This window comes from Taudactylus pleione, unplaced genomic scaffold, assembly GCF_031769625.1.
Source record: "Taudactylus pleione unplaced genomic scaffold, aTauple2 ptg000145l, whole genome shotgun sequence".
NCBI lineage: Eukaryota > Metazoa > Chordata > Amphibia > Anura > Myobatrachidae > Taudactylus > Taudactylus pleione.
Genome location: NW_028284547.1, coordinates 1,345,738 through 1,353,154, shown reverse-complemented (window position 1 = coordinate 1,353,154; position 7,417 = coordinate 1,345,738).

Below are 7,417 nucleotides of genomic sequence, written 5' to 3'. Positions count from 1 at the left end.
TTTAGAATATGCTTGCACCCATTTTCAAGTACCCCAAATTTGACAGGACTACTTATTTTCACCAAAAAATACTGCTTAATGCCATTCTTCACCACTTCTGCAAACACGCTAATTAGAAGCAATTGACACAACTTAAGTACCCCAAATAGCTTTATTAGGGCTATTCAGGCACATCTACATTGATCCCCAATATTAGTGCATCTTTTTGGGGGTGTCAGGCTGATTTTTCCAATTCTGACAGCACTTTCTGCCTGTTTGACATTCGCCGGGTCCTGTTTTCCCGTCTTTTGGAATTGAATACAGCGAATAGTGGGGGCGCACACGAAAAGTTTTCACGATCAAAACACGCGATGTCGGTGAAAAGTACGGCATGAGAAACTTTTCAGCGGGTGCAAAACTAGTTGTTTATTGTTAAAGATACATTTGCTAAAAGCACAAAATATAGTATAAATATAAAAGAACCAAACAACAATATAAATACTACCGAACGATACAAATAATTAAAACAGAAGCGCAACAGTGTCAGCACAGCAAAACTAAACTAAAAGATAGCAGGAATACCTCTATATATTGGGGGTTGAGGGGAATTATATAAACTGAATGTGCGGACTATCTTAAATTTACCCTGAAGAGGAGGACATATTGGGCCTGATTCAGACCCACTCGTAAGGGCCGCCGCTCGCAGGTAATGTGGGCGTTTTTATTTATTTTTTGTCTCCTGCCACTCGCAAAGCTGTGGGAGCCCATCCACAGCTTGTGCGAGCAGCAAGGAGCCTGTCGCGATAATCGCGACCATTGACCTTGCGACGAGACCCTGTGGTAGGGTCTTGGCTTCCGCAAGGCCGAGTGGACTTCCTGCTCTAATAGAGCAGGAAGTCTACTACTGACATCAGTTATGATGTCAGTAGGTCCTCCCTCAAAAGCCAGGCATTCCTAAGGGAACCCCTGCGTTTGGCCAACCACCCCCCCCTACCCACTCACCATCGACAGCCACCCCTTCTTGTAGCGAGCCCCGTAGCGACTGAAATTCAGTCGCTCGGCGGGGCTTGCACATGCGCAGATCACAAACATCGAGCCGCTTGCGAGTGCTGTGCGCTCGCGAGTGGCTCTGGATCAGGCCCATTATCTCATAACATTGGAACTCATCTGTGTGGAATAACAACACTGGGCCTGATTCAGAGCCGGACGCTATTTGCGGACGCTCGTCAGAAAAAGGGGCTGGCTATTTATATTGAGCGCTCGCTCTTTGCAGTCTGTTGACCCCTCTATGTCTGAGCGAGCGTCCGAAACATGCGCTCGCTATTTTGTAAAGACGCCCCTTGGCTGCTCGCATCATACATCATCTCCGCTATTTACTAGATTAATCGAGTACATCGAAAGGCGTATGAATTGCTCACTATTCTTGTGGTAGCATTTTCCTACCGCAATCATGCGACCAGTTCAGGCTAAAAGACAACCAAGTGACGTGGCCGATGACGCTGCTTTGTTAATTATGCACACCCTTAAAACGCCCGTTTTGACCGTTTGGCACGCCTGTGTTCGGATCTCCACTCCCCGTTTTCAAGCACCTTCCCCTGTTACCACCCACAAACGCCTCATTCTGTCACTCAAATTAGCGGGTCCTCGCTATTTTGCGAGCACACGATTTCCGACCGCACTGACTGGTTGGTGCATGCGCATTACAACCCATACGTATGCGCAGATGTGCGAACATCGCTCGGAGCGAACGAGCGGCCGCTTACGAGCGGCTCTGAATCAGGCCCACTGTTCCCTATTATCCTATTACTATTGCAGAATATATATCCAGATATATAACTATATATATATATATATATATATATATATATATGCACAGTATACTGTATATAAAATTCCAAATGGCTTGCCACTCTCCTGCAATATACCGTAGTGCAAGCTACAAATTCACACATACAGTTCCAGTTGCGGTACTCAGCGGTCTCTTTTCACAATAAAAAAAAACTCAAATTGTCCAGCAACATTTCAGGATTTATTTGCCCATCGTCAGGCTACATATAAACAAGTGAATAAACATAAATCTTATCTTAAATACCCACTTGGGGAAGAAACAGCGGATCTTTAAGGTAAGATTTATGTTTATTCACATAAATATATATATATATGTATTTATTTTATCTCATACACAAAGCAGCAATATATCGGGTATGCCGCAAAGCCGTTGCGTTATGTCTCTGAATGATATAGGCCCTCATTCAGAGCCGCTCGTTAGCGGCAGTATGCTCGTTCCGAGCGATGTTCGCACATCTGCGCATGCGTGCGGTTTTTAGTACGCATGCGCGAACCAGTCAGTGCGGCCGAAAATCGTTTGTTCGCTATATAGCGAGTGCCTGCTATTTTGAGTGACAGAATGAGGCATATGTGGGTGGTAACAGGGGAAGGTCTTGAAAACAGGGAGTGGAGATCAGAACGCAGGCGTGCTTAAAGGTCAAAGCGGGCGTTTTATGGGTGTGCATAATTAATACAGCAGCGTCATTGACCACGTCACTTGGTTGTTTTATAGTCAGAACTGCTCGCAATATAGCGGTAGGGAAAACCAACCACAAGAATAGCGAGCAGTTCATACGCTGTTCGATGTACTCGATTAATCTAATAAATAGCGGACATGACATATGATGTGAGCGGCCAGGGGGCGTTTTTATCAAATAAACGAGCGCATGTTTTGTTCGCTCGTTCAGACATGGAGGCGGCAACAGACCGCAAGGAGCGTACGGTTCATTTGAATAGCCACCCCCTTTTTCGAGCGCTAATTGCGAGCGGCTCTGAATGAGGGCCATAGTTCACAGACGTATCATCTGTACACACTAGCTGATGCACACATGATATACCAGCTGTTTAATTGAACGTCCGTTATATCTGCCAGTGTGTACCCAGCAGGGCCGTAGGGAGGGTGGTGCGGCCGGTGCCTCCGCACAAGGTAGAATCCTCCTAGGTCACCAGTCGAAAACTACCGGCTCCGGAGGTCTGCATGAAGAGACCTCCTGCAGTGCTGCGCGGTGCTCGCAAAGCGACGTGATGAAGAGCCCCGCCCTCCAGCCTCCACCTGGCGGAAAGGGCTAAGCTCTCAGGGGGAGGAGGGGGTGGAGGGGAGCAACAGGGGCGGCAGTACAGCACAGGGCGCACTGCTGTCCTGATACGGTGCTAGGACCCAGTATTACACATTTTATTACACTCTTCTCTCTCCCCAATATCTCCTACATAACACCATAAGATTACCTACACCCCACTAAGGGCCTGATTCGGACCCGCTCCCTAAGCCGCTTTGGGCGATAGTCGCCTGTTTGCGCATGCGTATGCGTCAATATGCGCATGCGTGTGTCACTCTGCGATCGGGAATTGTGCGCTCGTAGTACACAGACTGGACGCTACTTTGAGTGACAGTGCCGTTTGTGGGTGGTAACGGGAAGGTGCTTGTGAACGGGGGAGTGGTGCTGCGAACACAGGCATGTCTGGGCATCAAAACTGAGTTTTATGGGTGTGCATAATTAACATGGAGACGTCATTGTACACGTCACATGGTTGTATTTCAGTCTGCAGTGATCGCCGTGCTTGTGGTGGGGTAGGGTCATACATGCCTACCCTCCCGGTTTTCACGGGAGGCTCCCGATTTTTCGGGTAACCCCCCGTACCCCTGGAAGGGTAGGCATTTCCTCCGCATTCTGCCCACTTCCTAGTGAAGTGGGCAGAATGAGAATACCCGTGGCGATCGCGGGTCTCCGTGAAGGGAGCGGGGCTTAAGATGTGATTCTGCATGAATCACAGCATTTGGCCCCACCCCTTTGTAAATTTTACCCAATCGCGGCAGTTTTGCCGTGAGGGGGCGGGGCTTAATGATGCAAGTTGTTAGGCCCCACCCCCATCGGCCCCCTGCTGCTTCTCTTACCCGGGCTTCTCCAGGGAAGAGATTCTGAAAGGTAGGTAAGTATGGGTAGGGTCAACCTCAAAGGCTGCGAGCAGCTCCCATGGCTCTCGATGGTTCCGATTGTTCCTACACTTCCTGGAGATGACCTGTGCTAAGAGAGAAAAGTGGGCGCCTTTATATCGGTGTGCGATCGCTCTGCCGTCGCTCTCTAAGACATAGAGGGCGTCCTTACACCAGACAGTGCGATCGCGGTATTTGCATACCCAGCCCCTTTTAGCTGCGTAAGATCGCAGCTTAGCGTCCGGGTCTGAATGAGCTCCTAAGTTCTAGCTTACAGACAAAGCACATCATTCAGTGAATGACACCCACTATACATCCACATAATCACAATACACGCCAGAACAAAAACAAGCAGTCTTATAGCCAGCCAAATTTGAACAATCCCAAGGGCTCTATTTATTAACATTATTTTTACTAAAATAAAGTGAAAAAGGGTGTTTTCACACCCTTTTCACATTATTTTAGTTTCACCTGTAGTTATTACAGGGCAATTGGAGTAGAATTAGTAAAATTCTACTCCAACCCCCAGTATCACTTATTTTTAGTAAAGCAGATCGCATTTCCCATAATTGTAATGGGAAATGTGATCCGACCATAGTTACTAAAAAAAAATTGTGTAAAAAATACCGGGGGAAGCCCTGTGATAATAACGCCACCTGGAGGTGGCGTTATCCAGGGTCTCCCCTGGTTACCGGGCTCCCATTCTGCTCTAACGGGGAGAGCAGAGCCGGGAGCCGGTACCAGTAATCAGCTATGTGGTCTAAATAGACCACAAGCTGATTGCTGTAAAAGAAAGAAAAAAAAAAAAGAAACATTTTTTTTTAATTACTTACCTGAATCCAGGGACCGGTGATCAGGCCTCCGGTGATGGCTCCTCTCCAGGCAGCTGGTCTCCCACAGTGCACTGCTGCCCGGTCATCAGGTGATCGGGCCCCAGTGCAGTATGGGAGATCACCTGATCGGGAAGCTCGGAGAAGATCACCGGAGGCCAGGAGGATGCAGGTAAGTGTAATGAAGGGAGGGGGGGTCGCGGGGGTCCGCGATCGTGGGCGGCGGGGCTTAGTGCCGGGGGCGGGGCTTAGCGCCGGTGGGGGGGCAGCAGCGATGGTGGGTCGGCGCATGCGCGGGCTCTTAGTCGCGGTATTTTTTCCGAAAATACAGCGACTAGAGTGCGGATGGGATCCGCAGGGACAGAACTTTATCGCAAGCTCTGTCCCTGCAAGGGATTTATAGTAAATCCCTGTGATATTGCCTGAATTCGCAATGCGAATTCACTCGGTAATATCACACTACAATCCGCATTCAATATGCGGATTGTAGTAAATAGAGCCCCAAGGCTTAAAATATCTGCTAAAGCAGCAGACAGGAACACTCCCCATTGCTCAAATTTCATGGGGAAAAAAACTGTGGGGTCAAAGCTAATATAAAAACAACAACTTAATTTTACCCATTAATTTCCATTTCAGTAGGCTCCTCCTCAGGCAGCTGAGCAGTTCTGCTTTACAACTGGGAGTGCAGCTTCAGGCAAGGAGACTGTGTGGGGAATGGGATCCATGGGGGTAGAGGCGGGGCTTAGAGTACCAGACAGGATGGGTGGAGCTTCAGGTAAGGGGGGGTGAATAGGCAGAGCTCCAGGAGGACAAAGGGGTCGGGCTGAGCTTAGCAACACTGGCGATGGTGCTTCTGACAGCTGCAGATGAGTAGGCGGGGCTATTGTTGACAGAGAGTGGGGTTTAAGACAGCTGCGGGTGTGGGCGGAGCATCGGTTGAGTGGCGGAGCAGGTCAGTGATTCATTTCATTCTCTGTAATTTAATTGACTAGGCTGCCGGGGCGTTAACGGGGCAGAGTCTGCACTGCTGTATTGTAGTGTGGGGGAGGGAGTGACTGAGCTGCAGACATTCCAGTCGCCCTAGGCATTTGCTTAGAATGCCTATGCCTAGGGCCGGCTCTGGCGGGACAGTACTGTCCCACTGCAATCGGGATGCGGGGGAAGGGTGCGCCTTCTATGGGTGGCGCCCCTGTTCGACCACTCAGGTCGAACACCCCTAGAGCCGGCCCTGCCTCTTTGCAGCACCTCTCAAGCTCCATCAGGTTGGATGGGAAGCGTCGGTGCACAGCCATTTTCAGATCTTTCCAGAGATGTTCAATTGGATTCAAGTCTGGGCTCTGGCTGGGCCATTCAAAGACATTCACAGAGTTGTCCTGAAGCCACTCCTTTGATATCTTGGCTGTGTGCTTAGGGTCGTTGTCCTGCTGAAAGATGAACCGTCGCCCCAGTCTGAGGTCAAGAGCGCTCTGGAGCAGGTTTTCATCCAGGATGTCTCTGTACATTACTGCATTCATCTTTCCCTCTATCCTGACTAGTCTTCCAGTTCCTGCCACTGAAAAACATCCCCACAGCATGATGCTGCCACCACCATGCTTCACTGTAGGGATGGTATTGACCTACTGATGAGTGGTGCCTGGTTTCCTCCAAACATAACGCCCGGCATTCACGCCAAAGGGTACAATCTTTGCCTCTCATGGTCTGAGAGTCCTTCAGGTGCATTTTGGAAACTCCAGGTGGGCTGCCATGTGTTTTTTACTAAGGAGTGGCTTCCGTCTGGCCACTCTACCATTCAGGCCTGATTGGTGGATTGCTGCAGAGATGGTTGTCCTTCTGGAAGGTTCTCTTCTCTCCACAGAGGAATGCTGTAACTCTGACAGAGTGACCATTGGGTTCTTGGTCACCTCCCTGACTAGGGCCCTTCTCCCCTGATCGCTCAGTTTAGACGGCCGGACAACTCTAGGAAGAGTCCTGGTGGTTCCAAACTTCTTTCATTTACGGATGATGGAGGCCACTGTGCTCATTGGGACCTTCAAAGTAGCAGATATTTTTCCATACCCTTCCCCAGATTTGTGCCTCGAGACAATCCTGTCAATAGACAAGTGTATGCCTTTCAAAATCATGTCCAAGCAACTGAATTTACCATAGGTGGACTCCAATTAAGCTGTAGGAATATCTCAAGGATAATCAGTGGAAACAGGATGCACCTGAGCTCAATTTTGAGCTTCATGGCAAAAGGTGCCCATACATCTGCAACGGATCGTCACGATGCAGGGATGCGATCGGAAATTTCCGATCGCCCACCATCGATGTTCATCGATCCGTCGCTGGATCTCTGACATTTGACACGTTAAATGTCCCCGATTTGACGATTGAGATCATTTTTTGAGCGCGATCGTCAAATCGGCAAAATCCAACCCGATGCCGGGTTGCAGGATCGCGGCAATCCATCGCAGATGTATGGGGCCCAAAAGGCCTTGAATACTTATGTACATGTGATTTCTTAGTGTTTTTTTTTTTTTCATTAAATTTGCAAAAATCTCAAAAAAACTTTATACACGTTGTCATTATGGGGTATTGTGTGTAGAATTTTGAGGACAAAAATGTATTCTATTTAGTAATAAGGCTGTAA